This window comes from Perognathus longimembris, chromosome 3, assembly GCF_023159225.1.
Source record: "Perognathus longimembris pacificus isolate PPM17 chromosome 3, ASM2315922v1, whole genome shotgun sequence".
NCBI lineage: Eukaryota > Metazoa > Chordata > Mammalia > Rodentia > Heteromyidae > Perognathus > Perognathus longimembris.
Window position 1 is genome coordinate 69,487,678 of NC_063163.1, and position 15,912 is coordinate 69,503,589.

The following is a 15,912-nucleotide window of genomic DNA, read 5'->3' on the forward strand; positions in this document are numbered from 1 at the left end:
ACTCTTATCTCTATTTAACCTCAAAAAAAAAAAAAAAAAAGCTGGAAGTGGGGCTATGGCTCAAGCAGTACACCACCAGACTTGAGGGAAAAAGGTAAGCTACAGTACCCAGGCCCTGAGACCTGCACAAGTCCCAAGAGCAATACAAAAACAAAAACCTCACAGTGTCACAATGGCAGGAGGAGGAGGAGAAAGGACGGGAGGAGGGGGAGAGGGGAAGAAAGAGAGGAGGAGGAGCTAATCAAATAGAGACTGTTGAAGGTTGGGTGTGGTTCTGCAGCACAGAGCTTGCCTGCCATTCTTTTTTATTTTGTGCCATACTAGCCCTTGAGCTCAGGGTGCTGTCCCTCAAGGTTAGCACTCTACCTCTTGAGACACATCTCCACTTCTGGCTTTTTGGTGGTTCATTGGAAATAAGAGTCTCACATACTTTCCTGCCCAGGCTGGCTTTGAACTGTGATCCTCAGGTCTCAGCCTTCTGGAAGCTAGGATTATAGGTGTGAGCCACTACCAGCAACTGGCTAGGTGGTTGATCTTGTTGGCAAAGGAAACATCTTTAGCAACAGGCAAGGTCAGCTCAATCCTGTGCACCCAGTGAAGTTCAAGGGCAAGTCCGGCCTGGTATATCTGCCCCCCCCCCACCTGTCCAAGCTTCTAGAAACCCTGTATCCCTTGGCTTGTGGCCCCTTCCTCTTCAGAGCATAAGCATATGGCCTCATTTTGTCTCTCTTCGGCTTTGCCACAGTCAAGGCAATGGCAGGCCATGTGCAGCCTCCTTTTTTGGGGACCCTCTCTCACCCATTTGACAGACCTCCCTCCCCCCCTGCCCCTGAAAGATCCAGCCAGCTAGTCAAGGCTTGATATAAATCTCAGCAGTCCGGGCTCCTGTCCGTGTCCCCAGCCTCAAGGCCCAGCATTTACTGCCTGACTCTCAGTTCCCCCCATCTTCACACATCCTAGCCTTGAAAACTATACTGTACTCATGATGGCTGTAGAGAACACAAACTAGTAGATGAGATGGGCAAGTCTTTATCTTCATGGGGGCTTGTGTGCCTTCTTTGTCTTTGGTTAAAACTCATGCATCCTTCAAAACCTAGCTTGGTTGTCACCTCCTCCCACAGGTACTCATCAGTTGCTTCCCTCTTTTGAATCTGGTGCAAGCACCTTCCTGCAGCTCTGCCTCCTTCCCCATGACATGGAGAGTTTGTCAGGCAGTCTTTGAAATGTATGTGGAAGTGGAGGGGGTTGAAGGATGTAGAAGCCCTAGTTAGATTCTAACAGAAGCAGGCTCATTCACTTTGGAGCCCAAGTTTAAGGAGAAATGGAAATAAAGCTTCCTTTTTTTCTCTCTCTCTTTTCTTGGTGCTGGTGCTGAGGCTTGAACTCAGGACCCCATCCTTTAGCTTGTCCACTCAAGGCTGACTGGCACTCTACCTACTGGAGTTACAGCTCCACTACTGGCTTTTTGCTGCTTACCTGAAGATCGGAGGGTCACAGATTTTCCTGCTTAGGCTGGCTTTGAACCTCAATCTTCCTGATCTCAGCTGCCTGATTGTCTGGGATTACAGGTGTGAGCCACTGGCACTGCATATTGTGTTTTGCCTACAGCAACCCCTCTCGATTGTTTTCTCTTCCCCCCCCCCCCCAGGTCCCCATCCTGATTGATCAACAGCTCTCCCTGAGGTTCTTCATGCCCTCTTCATACATAATTGCTCAGTGTTTTAAAGTGATTTCCCCCTACCTTTCCTCTCTTAATGTATAAATGAGTCATTCTGTGGTTTGGGTGGAGAATAGGGTCAGCAGCCAAGCAGATTGGCTGCACTCCCAGCGCTAATGCTTCAAGGCCCTCTGAGGAACGTTCACTTCTTCCCCCATTGGTTGGGACAGTAGCCTTCTCTGCAGCATCAAGGCAGCCCAGAGCCTGTGAGCAAGGCCTGGACTAAAAGACAGGTTCAGGTGTGGCTGCATCTGGGTGTTTCTGGCTGGTGAGGAGCCTCCTGAGGGGAGGCTGAAGAAGGCATTTCTCCTCCATTTCTACTTTTTCTTTGGGATCTTGAGGTCCACTGTTTATTTTGGGTAAGAGGAACATCTTCCTGGGCCTCAACTGTCCAATCTGGTAAATGGGTGTAGTTGACACTCAGCTTTAGCAGGTTATGGCACAAGCTGGGGGTGGGGGGCAGGACACAGGGCAGTAGCTGGCATAAATTCCACAGTGACCCGTTCTGTATCTGGTTCCATTCCTGTCCTCACTCCTTTACCAGGTATGTAACCCTGGGGGCAGGTGAATTGGCCTCTCCAAGTCTTAGTTCCCCATCTGTAAACAATACCAGCAATAGCTCCTTTTACTTGGAGAGTCTGCTGATGGATGCCTGGTGTGGTCTGGGCATAAATGACTCCTGGTGAATGTGAGGAGAGAATGGGGTGGTTATCTAGAAAGGGCAGGTACTGGTATGGAAACTTCTAGATGTTTTGGTTTCTTTCTTTTTTTCATTTGATTGTGGGGCTTGAACTCAGGGCCTGGGCGCTGACCCTGCCTGGGTCTCTTTGTGCTCAAGGCTAGCATCTGCCACTTTGAGCCACAGCACTACTTTTGGTTTTTGAGAGGCTAATTGGAGATTAGAGTCTCATGGAGATTGTTCTATCTGGGCTGGCTCCTAACCCCGATCCTCAGATTTCAGCCTCCTGAATAGCGAGGATTATAGGTATGAGCCACAGGCCGGCAGATGTTTCCATTTCTACATAATCCTTTCCTTTTCTCCTGCCATGCTTAGCATTAAACCGAGTCATGTACACACTTAACAAAATGTCTGCCATGAGTAACATCTCCAGTCTCTTTTTATTTTTTATTTGTGCCAGTCCTGGGGCTTGAACTCAGGGTCTGGGCACTGTCCCTGAGCCTCTTTGGGCTCAAGGCTAGAGCTCTCCCACTTGAGCCACAGCTCCACTTTTGGTTTTTGTTTTGTTTTGTGCCAGTCCTGGAGCTTGAACTCAAGTTTAATCTATGATTATTCTTCTAAGATGGGGGTCCCACTATGTAGCCCAGGCTGACCTAGAACTTGCGATCCCTCTACCTCCACCCCATTCTCTCTCCAGTGCCGGGAATCAGAGGTCAGGCTATCTTGCCTGGCCTTTCTTGGTGATTCGTCCTATGGTTCCAGAACCCTTCTCCACCTTTCCTTCAAACTGTGGCTCATGATTTCCAGCAAGGCTGGACCAGGGCAGCTGGAGGGAGGTCACTTGGAAAGTCACCAGATGGTGGCTGTTCCAGGCCTTGCCTTTATTCTTTTCCCAGTGCCCCACCCCCTCCAGGCCAGCTCTGGCTCCCAGCTTCCCTGAGCCCCTGCCACCTGGGAGGCCGCTGATAATCCTTTTTAAGACTAAAAATAGCCCTGCACAGGGAGAAGGAGAGTGAGAGAGAGAAAGAGAGAGAGAGAGAAAGAGAGAGAGAGAGAAAGAGAGAGAGAGAGAGAGTGTATGGAGGCCCAGCTAGGAGTGGAAGAGTCCCTCACTGCTTCCTTGGATTCATAATACCCTCTCCCCGCTCCCCCTCCTGCTCCACCTCATCAAGGCTGTGTGTGGATGGACCTTTATTTCGTGTGTGTGTGTGTGTGTGTGTGTGTGTGTGTGTGTGTGTGTGTGTTTAATCTCGGAAACAGAACTTCCCAAGAAACTGTTGAAAAGGGAAAACTGATTTGGAGCTCCCCACCCCCACCACACACACCCACTCGCTCAAACCCTAGTGGCCCCCCAGCAGTCTGGCCTGCTGCCCTGGGTCACTTGATTCCTGTGGTCTGGCTGGGGCCATTGTTTGTAGACTGACCACAGCCCACCTCTGCACTGGGCCCTGGCTCCAGCCGCACCCTTGGGGAATGCTCTGACCTACTAAGGCAGCCATCTTCCCCCAACAAAGACCCCAAAGAAAGCCCTAAATCTAGGCTCTGCCTTGCCCCCAGTCCCTCCCATTTTGGCATCCTTCTGTCTTCCATCTGCCCTCCCCACAGCTCAATTCTTAGCTGCTTACCAGGCTCTCAACTCACTGACCTACCTGTCCCAGGGTCTTTGCATGTGTTACTCAATGTGAAAGATTAATGGTGAAAGCCTAGTGAGGTAGTGCACACCTATAATCCTAGCACTCAAGAGGCTGTGATAGGAAAATCATGAATTAGAAATCAGCTGGCCGGGGGGTGGGGTGGTGGTGGTGGTGGTGGTGGTGGTGGTGGGTGGGTGGGTAGGGGCTGGGAATGTGGCCTAGTGTTAGAGTGCTTGCCTTACATGCATGAAGCCCTGGGTTTGATTCCTCAGCACTACATACACAGAAGAAGCAGGAAGTGGCACTGTGACTCAAGTGGTAGAGTGCTAGCCTTATGCAAAAGAAGCCGAGGGACAGTGCTCAGAACTCAGTGCTGAGTTCAAGCCCCAGGACTGGGGAAAAAAAATCAGCCAGGGGATCCATAATGAGAATGCCTCAATATTTGGGGAAAAAAAAAAACAACCATGGGGACACAAGCTCATACTCTCAGATACTTGGAGTTCAGTCTGGGGCAAAACATTTGCAAGACCCTCCATCTAAACAAAACAAACTAAGAAGTATAATACCAACCTAGATGGAAGGCACAAATAGGAGGGTCATGATCTGAGCCTGACCTAAGACATGAGACCCTATCTGAAAAATAACTAAAGCAAAAAAAAAAAAGAAAAAGAAAAAAAGGGCTGGGGGCGTGTGAGGCCCAAGTGGTAGAGGGCTTGTTTGCCAAGTGCAAGGTCCTACATTCAAATTCTAGTACTGCCTATGTATAAAATGCATATACATACATATATATATATATATAATGCGTATGTATGTATGTGTATATACTTTTTTTTTTTTTTTTTTTGGTCAGTTTGTGGGGCTTGAACTCTGGGCCTGGGCACTGACCCTAAACTCTTCAGCCCAAAGCTAGCACTCTAACACTTGAGCCACAGCACCATTCCCGGTTTTCTGATGGTTAGTTAATCTCTTCTGGTGATTAATTGGAGATAAGGGTCACACGGACTATCCAGCCCAGGTGGTTTTGAACCTCGATCCTCAGGTCTCAGCCTCCAGAGTTGCTAGGATTACAGGCTAGGATTATATGCCATTGAGATTGCTGATTCGCTTCCTTAACTGCATTATCTTGTAAATGTTGCTGAGTTTGATAGTGTTTCAGTGGAAGTGGTTCCCTAGACAACCTTAGGTGTGGTTCAGTATTATTCTCTTCTGGGCTCACATGTCACCTCAAAGGAGACTCCTCAAACAACCAGAGAAGCCACTTTTATCTCTGGTTTCTGCCTGTGTTTACTTCCTCCTCAGATCTGTATTTGTTTGCTTTTTGTTGTTTCCCCTCTAGGGCTTGAACTCAGGGCTAGGGGGTGCTGTCCCTGAGCTTTTATTTATTTGGGACTAGCTAGCACTCTACCACTTGAACCACCACTCCATTTTTGGCTGGTTAATTGGAGAGAAGAGTTGCACAGGCTTTCCTGCCCCAGCTGGTTTTGATCATCAGATCTCTCAGTCTCCTGAATAACTAGGTTTATAAGTGTGAGCCATCAGTGCCCAGCCATATCTGTTAGTATCTATACCTGGGCTTTAACCCCACAGAAACAATGAACATTGTTCCATCCTCTTGCTGTACCCTCACAACCTTCGACAGGCTGGCACACCAGTTGGTGCCAACTCAGTGTTTGCAGAGTACTTGAAGGAATCCATTAATGACAGATGGAAGGGCTGGGGGTGTGGCCCAAGTGATGGGATGTGGCACAGCTGCAGTGGATATGGTTCAAGCGGTGGTATATGTAGCTCCTCTACATAACTCTTGGTTAGCAGAGAGGCAGGTGGGTAGGCAGCTGGACTTTAGCTTATGTGAGTGAACTTTAAAAAAAAAATTTTTTTTTGCCAGTTCTGGGGCTTGAACCCAGGGCTCAGGCACTGTCCCTGAGCCTCTTTTTGCTCAAGGCTAGTGCTCTACCACTTGAGCCACAGCACCACTTCTGGGTATGAGTGAACTTTTAAAAAATAGATAGAACTGGAGGCTGGGCTCAAGTGGTAGGATGCTTAGCAAGCACAAGGTCTTGGGTACAAATTCCAGCACAACCAAACAAAATAACAAGTTTTTCAAAAAGTGGGGCAGCTGGGAATATGGCCTAGTGGTAGAGTGCTTGCCTCGTATACATGAAGGCCTGGGTTTGATTCCTCAGCACCACATATACAGAAAAGGCCAGAAGTGGTGCTGTGGCTCAAGAAGTAGAGTGATAGTCTTGAGCAAAAAGAAGCCAGGGACAGTGCTCAGGCCCTGAGTTCAAGCCCCAGGACTGGCAAAAAAAAAAAAAATCATCTTCACTTGTGGGCAAAGTTGGTTTGATCTCTGTCCTGCCCTCCTGTAAGGTCAGTCCCTGGAAGGCTCCATGTAGATGCCCCCACCTCATTAAGTCTTCACCCAGTTACCTGGGTAAACAGCAGACCTGAAAGCAGTTACCTCCCCTTTCCCTGAGGTCACATCCTAATCCACCTGTCCACACCCCTTGCCCCTGCCCTAGATAAGGCAGGGCTGGGTGGGGGGTCGTCCCTTCTCTCCCTTCTTTCCCGCCATGGATCACCTCCGCCACAGGCCAGCAGTTCAGTAATAAACTTTCTCTCCTGCCTGAATACGATGTGATGTTCTCCTTTACCTGCTACCTACTTTAAAAACCTAACACCTCCCTCTCAAGAAAGCCCATAACTATCCCACCCTTAGGAGCTGGGAAGCCTGGGCCTCAAGATAAAAAGTGCTTTACATAGCAAGGGAAAGAGCCAGGGCAAAGCCCCTGTGGGTAGGAGGTAGCTTCACAACACTTGGGCAACCCTTCCCAGATCTGCCTCTGCCAGTAGAGTTGTCATTAGACTGCAAGCTCTGGCCCCACACACCACCTAAGCCCTCAGATGCCAGGAGCTCAACACTGGACTTGTGGGGTGTTTTTTTTTTTGTTGTTTGTTTTGCAAAAGAGTCTCCTCATGTAACCAAGTTGGCCTTCAGCCCCATATCTTTCTGCTTCAGCCTGTTGAGTGCTGGCATTACAGGTATGCACTATTGTGCCCAGCTACTACGTGGCTGTGATAGCCATTCAGATAGTAGGAGCATTGACAAGTCTGTAAACATATTAATAGTAAAAATGAAAAAACTTAAGAACAGAGAGAGAAAAAAGATTAAATCAAAATGTATGTGTGGGAAATGGTAAAATTGAACAAACAAAAACAAAAAACACTAAATAGGGCTGGGAATATGTCCTAGTGGTAGAGTGCTTGCCTCGCACAAATGAAGTTCTGGGTTCAATTCCTCAGTACCACATATATAGAAAAAGACAGAAGTGGTGCTATGGCTCAAGTGATAGAGTGCTAGCCTTGAGCAAAAAAGAAGCTCAGGGACAGTGCTTAGACCCTGAGTCCAAGCCCCAGGACTGGCAAAAAAAAAAAAAAAAAAGGTAAAAATGAACAGGGACAATGGCTCACACTTATAATCCCAGCTACTTGGAAGGTAGAGATTAGGCAAATGTTACCAAGGACTCCATTTCAACAAATAAGTCAGGTATGGTGTGGTGTTGTGATGTGTGTGTTTGTAATCCCAGCCACTTTGGGAGATACAGGTAAGTGGTCACCCTGGGCAAAAAGTGACTCACTATGGAAAAATTAGTCTCAAGCAAATGGGAATGGAGGCATAGTGCAAATGATAGAAGAAAGGGCCTTTCTAGACAAGTGGGAAGTCTTGAGTTCAAACCCAAGCTTGGGGGAGAAGGTGGCAGCTTGTACTCTCAGTACAAATAGAGAAGATGATTCTCTGACCGGCCCCACCCTTCTGGGTATGTGGACAACCACTGGGATGTCACAGGCTTTGAAGGAATCTGTAAGTAGCTATGAGTGACCCCATGGCTGGCCTCTAGGAAGTTACAGTGGGTACCAGATCGGAAGAGGCTGAGAAGGTAGACAGACCTGCCAGAGTTATAGGGTGCAGGTATCTCTATGTAAGGAATGAATAGTTGGGTGTTGGTGGCTCATGCCTGTAATCCTAGCTACTTAGGAGGCTAAGGTTGGAGGATTATGGTTCAAAGACAGCCAGCCTGGGGCAGGAAAGTGGGAGACTCTTATCTCCAATTAACCACCAAAAAGCCAGAAATAGGGCTGTGGATCAAAGTGGTAGAACACTAGCCTTGAGCGCAAAAGCCCAGGGACAGTGCCCTGAGTATAAGCTCCAGGCCTGGCAAACAAACAAACAACCGAAAGAGAGGGAGAGAGAGAGAGAGAGAGAGAGAGAGAGAGAGAGAGAGAGAGAGAGAGAGAGAGAGAGAGGATGGATAGTGATTTTTGTGGTTGTTGTTTGGGGGGCCAGGCCTGATGGGACTGCCTGATCGGACAGAAAATAGGAGACCTACAGCTCAGGAGCAGGAGGTGATAAGGAAACCAAGGTGGACAAATTCCGAACATTGATTAGAGAGAAGAGGAGAGCAGGGAGGGAGAGAGGACAGGCCTGCTCTGTTCCAGAGGAGTTGATGGGGGGAGGAGGCAGAATGAGGCCATGAGGAAGCTGGACTTTGGAATTTGCAAATCTGGAGGTGGATAAGGGCTCTGCCCCGGTTCTGCTGGGTGGCTCCAGAAAAGGAACCAGCGTGGGAAGGGGGTCTATTTTCAAGACAGTAGCAGCCATGGGCTGCTACAGCCTCCGGGCAGGAAGGAGCCAATACTGGACCGTGATTTCTATAAATTTTCCTGGCATGTGGGCCACCCTTGGCTTGTTAGAAAGGACACTACAGTCCCTTTGTACCCTGAGGCATTATTTATTTGTTTATTTAAGTTGTGGGCTTGAACTCAGGACCTGTACACTGTCCCTGAGCTCTTTTGCTCAAGGCCTGCACTCTACCACTTTGAGCCACAGTGCCACATTTGGTTTTCTGGTGGCTCATTGGAGGTAAGAGTCTCATGAGGACTTTCCTTCTGGAGCTGGCTTTGAACTGAGATCCTCACATCTCAGCTTCCTGAGTAGCTAGGATGATGACAGGTGTGAGCTACTAGCTCCTACTGTTTGTTTGTTTTTGTTGTTGTTGTTGTTGTTTTGTCTGTAGGAATTTGAACTCCAGGCCTGGGTGCTGTCCTTGGGCTCTTCAGCTCAAGGCTACCACTTGAGCCACAGCGCCACTTCCAGTTTTCTGGTGGTTCATTGGAAATAAAGAGTCTTACAGACTTTCCCACCTGACCTGGCTTTGATCCTCAGATCTCAGCCTCCTGAGCAGCCAGGATTACAGGTATGAGCATTATTACTGGTACCTTGCTCCACATCATCTTTTAGAGAGGCCTTGACCACCTCCAAATTGAACCACCTCATTCTTGCCATGTTTCTGTGTCACTTTCCAGCGTCTTTAGACAAAATGAGATGCTTCTCCAAGTCTAGCTTTTGGCTAGATTGTCAAGAAACTGCAACAGAGATTCTAGTGCTTCAGGGAAACTGAGGCACTGGATCCCCAAGATTATAAAAGAGGTTGCAGAAAACTGGAGCTGGACCCGACCCTCATCTCAGCTGACTCCAGAACCTGGGACCTTATTCTCATTTCTATCCATTCAGCTTAGTCTTTCATCTCATGAACATTTATTTTATTTTTATTTTTTATTTTTTGCCAGTCCTGGGCCTTGGGCTCAGGGCCTGAGCACTGTCCTTGGCTTCCTTTTTTTGCTCAAGGCTAGCACTCTGCCACTTGAGCCACAGCGCCACTTCTGGCCATTTTCTGTATATGTGGTGCTGGGGAATTGAACTGAGGGATTCATGTATACAAGGCAAGCACTCTTGCCACTAGGCCATATCCCCAGCCCCCTCATGAACAATTATTTGTCACCTACTTTGTGCAGATGCTGGCTTCAACCCCAAGTGTCTCAGCAAGGGGACTTGAATTCAGGGCCTGGGCACTGTCCCTTACCTTTTTTTTTTTTCTCAAGGCTGGTGTTCTACCACTTGAATCACTGGCTTTTTGCTAGTCAACTGGAGATAAGAGTCTCTTAGATTCCATCTGGCTTTGAACAGTAATCCTCTAGATCTCAGCCTCCAGAGCAGCTAGGATGAACATAGTATATATTTGTTAGTTTGTTACATTGTGTCTAATGGTGACTCCTGCCTGGCCAGGAGAAGAGTGCCCCTGTGGGGCACAGAGGCCACCATTTGAAAGCAAGGCATCAAGAAAACTTCCTTGAGAAGGTGATCTTTGGCAAGCATAGAGTGAGGGTGGAGGAGGAGATTGGAAAGAAGCCAGAGGCATAGAGCAATCTAGCAAGAACTACAGCCACTGAAAAAACCCTGGGGCAGCACACAGTAAGGGATACAACACTGGGGAGAATGGAGGGAGGGAGGGCAGGGAGATGACAGCCATCAATCAATGTCACAAATATCTTCCTTGGAGAAGTGAGACTCAGAAGCTAAGACCAAGGTGGGGGGGGGGGGGGCTGTCTCTAATTTATAGAGGAACAGAGAAGGGCAGCCTTTAGCTGGAACCTCAGTTCCTCAGACCCTTTGATTTCTGTACAGCATTTGGGGGGCCAAATCCACCCAAGTCAGAGGTGTGTGCAGATGCCCATGTCTGTGTGGGGTACAAGGAGGAGGTGGTGGTGAGTCCTTTCTCTTTTACTTAGGAAGTGAGTCCTTTCTCTTTTACTTAGGAAGAGGTGACTACAGGCTGGTGACTAGGCAACGCTTAAAATACACCTGCCTGGCCAGGCACCAGCGGCTCATGCCTGTAATCCTAGCTACTCAGGAGGCTGAGATTTGAGGATTACAGTTCGAAGCCAGCTCAGGTAGGAAAGTCCCTAAGACTTTCATCTCCCAACAAACCACCAAAAAGCCAGAAGTGGAACTGTGGCTCAAGTGGCAGAGTGCCAGCCTTGGGTGAAAAAGAAAAAAGGCAGCACCTAGGCACTGAGTTCAAGCCTTAGTATTGGTGCAAAAAGACAAATACACTTTTAACTGCTTGGCTTTTGTGAAATTGAAAGGCTCAACCATACCTGTCATCCCCTAGTATTTCTGGGCCCCAGTCACCTGCCACCTCAGTTCTTTGTCATGTCTTCGGCTTTGCCTCCTCCTCCTCTTCCTCCCCCTCCTTCTTGGCTTGCTCCTCATACCTCTTTCTTTAGACTGAAGGAAGAGAAAGGCTTCTTTATGCTTCCTCTAGTTAGAGTCAGCCTATGGGAACCTACTATTTTTTTTTTCGTTTCTTGGTGCTGGTCCTGGGGCTTGAACTCAGGGCCTACGTGCTGTGCCTGAACTCCTTTGCTCAAGGCTAGCGCTGTACAGCTGAGCCATAGCTCTACTTCCAGCTTATTTGGTAGTTAATTGGAGATAAGAGTCTCACGGGCTTTCCTGTCCCAGGTGGTTCTGAACTGTGATCCTCAGATCTGAGCCTCCTGAGTAACTAGGTATGAGCCACCAGCACCCAGCTTTATTATTATTTGATTTAATTTTGCAGTGCTCGGGGATGGAACCTAGGGTTTCTTGCATAGTAGGCATGTGTTCTACCACTGAACTCTATTTCAGGTCCCCTCCCCTTCCTCCTGCCCTCCTGAGCTCTGGGTTCCCGGCTTGGCCCTACTCTGTTCTGTCTCCCAAACCCCCTTTTCCCAGTCTCTCCACTGGTCCAGCTTCATCACTGGACCAAGACAGCTTTCTCCTCCATCTTGTGTCATGGATCCTGTCCCTACTCCCTCCCCACCCCATGCACCACACTTCTCCCTTCTTGGACTCAGGTGATTCCTCTGGGTTTACTACCCTCCACCCACAACCCCTGCCAGTCATGTGCTGTGCAGTATTTCTGTGATGTTTTAATTGCCTCTGTTTACCAGCTGGTCATTACCGGTAGGGCCTTTTGTGCTCTGTTCTTCCCAGGTGTGGTGATGAACTCTAATTCCATAAAGTCCATTTTACAGGGGGACAAACAGCACGAGTTGATAAAGTCACTAGCCCGAGGGCCGCTGAGCTTGTTAGCATGGGTGAGGGGGAGGCAGGCACAAGTCTAGGCAAAGGACAGCCTGAGATGCCCCATCAGAGAGAAGGAAGATTCTTCATGGTGCCTGTTCCCAGTGCCATCCCCTGGGTGGGAGGAGGAGACCTCGGCCAGTCCCTGTCATCTGTATTCATCCCAGAAGCTCCTGAGCCAAGAACTCACTTTCATGCCAGGAAGTGGGCCAACCAAACTCTTTACTCAATCTGCAGATGGCTTGGGGTCAAGGTAGAGAGGTCATGAGGCTGGGGTGGGGGTGCTTCGCTAATTTCTGAAGAATGGGCACCAGAATTTGTCTAGCACTTTCCCAGCATTAACACGTCTAGGGACAAATACAATCTACCCATTTTCAGGTGGGAAGGCTGAGGCCAGTACAATGAAAATAGATCCTAGCTTATGTCCACTGTCTTTATTCTCTCCTTCATTCGGAGAAAATGGTTGCTATCTGGCTGATCTACAGGGACCCAGGGTGTCTGAATGGGGTTCATAGTACCCCTTGTTTATTCTCACCAATGAGATGCTCCCAGGGCTGGAATCAGGCTCAAAGGCTGAGGGCTTCCAAGGCAACTCCCAAATCCAGGATTCCTATCTGGGAGTGTGTGTGTGTGTGTGTGTGTGTGTGTGTGTGTGTGTGTGTGGGGTGTGTGTGTGGACCCTGCCAGTCTATACCAACTCCAATGGAGACGACCCTTCTGTGCTCCAGTGCCTGAAGCCTTGTCCCCTTGACTGGGGATTGGGGCAGCTCATAGGTTTTGTAAGTCATGATAGGCCTTCAACTATGCAGTATTCCATCCCTGGTATGTATGTCTGTGGGGAAGTAGGGGCTGCTCCTCCTCAAATCATCCCAGCCCTGCAATAAAATGCCCCTCCTTACTTGTGGGTTCCTAGCTCAGAAATCTCCATGTGACATGCTGCATTTCCAGTCAGGCAGGAATCTATATAATTCCCTCCTGTCAAAATGAATTTCCAACTTGCTCACTTCCTATCACAACTTCTGCTGGGGTCCTGGCAGCCTCCTGCCAGGTCTTTTTCCAACGGTTCATTCACAAACCAGCTGCACGATCCTTTTCTTTTTATTCCCCTTCCTTCTTTCCTTTTTCCTTCCTTCCTTCTTTTCTTTCTCTCTCCTTCCTTCCTCGTTTCTTTTCTTTCTCCCTCTCCTTCCTTCCTTCCTTCTTTCTTTTCTTTCTCCTCTCTTCTCCTCCCTCCCTTCCTTCCTCCTTCCCTCCCTCTCTCTCTCTCCCTCTCCTTCTCTCTCTGGGTCGTGTTACTTGTTTGTCCCAAGTCCCCTGCTACCCAGGGCATCTCATCACCTGCCAAGCCCCCTGGTCCACCCCTCCTGCTTCTCATCCTCCCTGGGGAGGGGAGGTTTGCTCACAATACACTGGCCTCTTTTCTGCTTTGTAAACACACTGGGGGGGGGGGAGGGCGAGGATCTTGCTGAGCCCCAAAACGCCCTCGCTGGCGGATCCAATCGGGCCTGACTGGCAATCTCCCCCCCTCCGCCCCACTCCCATACACACACCAGGCCTCCTCACAGCATCTCCTCTTCCCCCCACCCTTGGTTCCCTGTATTCATCTTCCCAGCACCGGCCACAACGGTACGATTCTCTTCTTTTACGCACAGGGCTGTGAGCTCCGAGGGCAGGGCCCCGGCCCCGTCCCAGGTCCTGGCACGTCGGGGGCACCTAGCGGGCGCTACGCACTGACTCCCGGGCGACCCGCACGGAGGCTCCGGTGGCGCTCGGCCCGTTTACACATCCGGATTCCCCCGCGTCACCGGGGCCATCAGAGTCCCCGCTCGCTCCTGCCCGTTTTGCAAAGACGCATCTTCGGACACTTGCGTGCTCTTGGGCAGCGGGACTCACTTGGGGAGGTGGCCCGAGCCCCGGAACTGACAGGAAGCCCGAGGGGCAATCGCGGTGGGGTGATGGCGGGGGACGCAGCGGCCCCGCGTCCGGGGGCTGGGCCGGGTCCGCCATGGCTCCCTGGCTGCGGAGGCGGAGCCCCAGCGTTTGCGCATTCGGGGGGCATCGGAGCGGCGCAAGGCGCTCGCTTACCTGGGGGTGCAGGCAGCGGGGTGCAGCGAGGGCCACGGTGGGGCGGACACACGCGGCCGGGCGGCAACGCACCCGGAAAAGCGGCGGACACACGCAGCCCGCGCCAGGCAACCGGACTCTGCTCCCCGCAGGGCCTCAGCCCCGAGCCCAGGGAAGAGGGCAGGAGGGGGGCTCGGGGAGAGGCGGGGCGTGCGGCGGGGCGGGGCGAGGGCGGGTCTTCACGGCACTCTGGGCTGGCCTGGCCACTGCGGTCCTGCCCGAATCCCCACTCTGCCCCTCTGGGACCAGCCCTTGGACTCTGCCCCCAGCCCAGCCCCTGTCCCGCCGGGCTCCGCCCCCAGCTCTGCCCGGTGCTGCCTGAAAGCGACCCCGACACACGCTTCGCCTCCCCTGGCTCCGCCCTCACATTCCGCCCCACCAAGTCCCGCCCGCGTCAGCAGGCCCCACCCCACAGCAGCCCCGCCCACGTCACCAGACTCGATCTCTATGGCCAGGCTCCGTCCTAGGCCCCGCCCACATCGCGGAGACCCACCCATACAGTCGTTTGCGTATAAATCCCCGCCCACCTCTAGCCCATAGCCACGCCTCGAGACACGCCCAGCTGGAGCCCGGCCGCACATTTGGTGCACGCACTTCTGTGTTCCTTCTTTTCATCCGGCCGCCAGAGCTAAGCGTTCCACTCCTAGCCCTGTCCGCAGCGTGTCCCCGCGGTGGCCCCGTGCTAGGTGCCTCCTTGTGGCGGGATGCTCTGAGAGAGAGCACGTCCATCGGCCTTCATCCCGGGAAGCAGGGGTGCGCTTTGCAAGGGAGACCTGGACCCTTCCGCAGGCCTCCACAGCAGGCAGGTTGTCCTGGGGGCCGCGGGGCCGGGGCACCACCCAGAAGCAAACCGCAGGACTGGGAGGCAGGAGGCCATCGGGCAAAGGCAGCCGGGGTGAGGCTGCGGTGCTGGAGAGGTGAAGTCCAGAAGAGAGGCCTGTGTGGGCACGGGCGCTGGCATAGGCCTTTGGAGGAAGAGGCTGAACCACTCCATGCCAAACAGATGACAATCCATGGCCAGACAGTAGCCTTTGAAGGGACTTGTCACCACGTGTCACCTTTGCACAATAAACTTCTGTCAAAGGAGACAATAAACCTCTCTGAGTCAGATGATAGAAGCAAGGCTTCCCATAGGAAGTGAGGATCTTTTTGATTGGGAAAAGTTAGGCAAGTTGCTTAACTTTTACTGAAATTTAGCAGAGTGAGAGGCTCATGCCTGTAAACCTAGCTATTAAAGAGGTTGAAATTTTGAGGATCACAATCTGAAACCAGCCTGGGCCCAAAAGTCCATGAGACTCATCTCCAAACTGACCACCCAAAAGCCAGAAATGGAGCGGTGGCTCAAGTAGTAAAATACCAGCCTTGAGATGGAAGAGCTAGAGGACAGCACCTAGGCCCTGAGTTCAAGGACTTGGACCAGCATACACACAAAAAGAAAAAGAACAGGACAATCCTCTGTACTGATATTAACAGGGAGAAATGAAGTAGGGGTGAGCCAAAGTGACAGGGAAGAATACCCAGGTCTCTAGAGAAGCAGACATTTTGGGCAAGTCAGGTTCAGGAAGAAATTTTTGGGTAGAATACACTCTTTGGGGACCAAGATAGGGGTGAGTGGAGGAAAAATGAGATGGGAGTAGGGAATCCACTTGGCAGGAGTTGAGAAACTTCTTACCTGCAGCCCCAGTCCTGAACCCAAGCTTGAGAGTGGAGGTGAAATTCAGTGAAGCCTTCTAGGAGGAGATGACTTTGAGAATTGAGAGAGAAATATAAGGAAGAATGAAAATGAGTCAAAGGT

At 50.7% G+C, this 15,912-nt stretch overlaps 1 protein-coding gene across 1 annotated transcript in view; it reads right to left on the reverse strand.

The window, feature by feature from the left end:
• Cers4 (ceramide synthase 4) overlaps positions 1–14,360 on the reverse strand; it is a 31,113-nt gene extending 16,753 nt beyond the window's left edge. Inside the window, exon 1 of the mRNA XM_048342102.1 lies at positions 14,079–14,360. The gene's annotated coding sequence lies outside the window, so the exon portion shown is untranslated. The remainder of the gene's footprint in view (positions 1–14,078) is intronic.
• Between the last annotated feature and the right edge of the window lie 1,552 nt (positions 14,361–15,912).